Genomic DNA, 2,009 nt, shown 5'->3' with positions numbered 1-2,009 from the left:
TTATTTATGACTTTACGTGCAAATGTTTTGACCATATTGATCATATATTTTGACAAAATATATTTATAATTACATATTAAAAGAAAAAAATAAAATGAGTCATTATTTTAAAGGTAAATCATGGCTTTTTTCTCTGTAATCCTTTCTCTTTCCCTTCAGGCTCATCTCTTTTGAATGAGGTTTTTTTTTTCTGTTGAGGTGAGTTGGAGGCTGGATGGAAGTCCAAAGGTGGTACCTGGAGGTGGTTAAGTTGTAGGCACAGGAAGTAAACTGTTGGCAGAGAGAGATGGTAATTGCCAGCATGAATTGTTTTCCATTTCTATTTAATGTTAACAAGGATGCAGTATCCTCTCCCATCTGGATGACACATGCCTTGGAGAAACACTGGGATGAAAGGAGTGTAGGTCAGACTAAAGACTCTGTTTTGGGCTCCTTGTACAACTGTTTCACTCACCTGTTGAGGTGCATCACCACTGAGTGTGATGAGGTCTCAACTCTAGAAAAATGATTATCCACCTCTGTTTTTATGATACCTCAGGGCATCTCCAGTTATTTGGGCACCAATGTGATATTTCCAAATCAAAACTAATTTCCATACTAACATCTTAATGTGTGTGTGAAGGCATGTTTTTCAATTTTTTTTTCTCCACGTAGGACTCTTGTTTTTTCTTTTGTCTTTTTTTTTTAAAACAGCTTCTCTCTCTGTTGCCCCACGCTGGTCTTGAACTCCTGGGCTCAAGCATTTCAGCCTCAATGGGATTACAGGCATAACCTGCTATTTTGTCTTTTTTTTTTTTTTTTTGAACAAATAATGTGCCCTACCTTCAAAAAGTTTGATGACTACTAATTTAATATACCACATGGTAGAATTCTTCGTTGTTTCTTGACTTTTTCCCTTGTCCTCTTTTCCCCAAGTGAAGACCTTCATCAAGTTTAAGATCCCAACAGATTGGGCTGGGTGGGGGTTGGCAATGGGGTCAGATACTAAAGGGTCAGAATTTCTAAGCAGGCATTGTGATGGTGTCCCACTATTATACAGCAATCTCTTGAGTCAAACGTCAACTCTCCTTTTCTCTTTGTGCTGCCCCCCTCACACCCTCATCCCTGGAGTTGGGCAAAAAGTGGTAGATCTGATGTTCTATGCCAAGCTTTCTTAAAGGAAAAAGCTCAATTTTTGGACAAAGTTAAAAAAAGGATGATGCTACCGTACCCTCAGTTAAGGGCTGCCAGCAGGCAGAGAAATGCCTTTCTGGAATGACATGGGTGTAGGGATTAAGAGGACCAGAGGAGAGGCCTTTACTTAACTTGCCACCAACAACTAAATAAGCTCTTGAATCTTGGTCTGTGCTGGCTCACTTCACATGTGTGCATTTCTCAGCATACATATGAAACGAGCAGCACAGACAGGATCCCTTTGGGGGCAGAAACATTTAGTGTCTTTGTATGGTCTCTGTGTCGAAGGCTGATAGTGCATTTCTCCATCATGAAGGTGTAGAGATGAGCGGCAGTACTGTGGTTGCTGGCGGTGTGTGCACCCAAAGAATGTGTGTGGTGCACACTCCTGGCTTTTGCATTTTTCTGTGTGTGGGGTATGCACCCTTGCATTCTTTTACACACACTCTTTCTTACATGTGCTCTTGGGAGTGGGGTGGGTGAAGCAGGATTCATTTTTGTTTTTAATTACTGAAGTCCTACACGCCTCCAGAAGGAGCAGCTTAGTGGAAACCAATAAAAATTGAAGCGGGGTGGTTGCCAAAACCCCAGCTCCCCGGAGAGCGCAGGTGGAAAGAAGAGATCAGAGCCCCAGGCAAAGGCAGCAAGACTCCACAGTTCCTGCAGAACTCCCCGCAAAGAAGGATCCTTCCCCCAACCCTCCAGCCCCCCAGGTTGCTGCCCCTTTGATTAATGGTATGGAGCTCAAATAAATCATTTAGGGAAGCCCATTAGGGAGTCCCCTCAGGCATCCTCATTTTGTTTTGCCCAATTTCTAGCTACTTTCTGAAATGTCG

The sequence above is a fragment of the Cebus imitator genome, unplaced genomic scaffold, assembly GCF_001604975.1.
Source record: "Cebus imitator isolate Cc_AM_T3 unplaced genomic scaffold, Cebus_imitator-1.0 Scaffold407, whole genome shotgun sequence".
NCBI lineage: Eukaryota > Metazoa > Chordata > Mammalia > Primates > Cebidae > Cebus > Cebus imitator.
Note: the sequence above shows the minus strand (reverse complement) of the source record.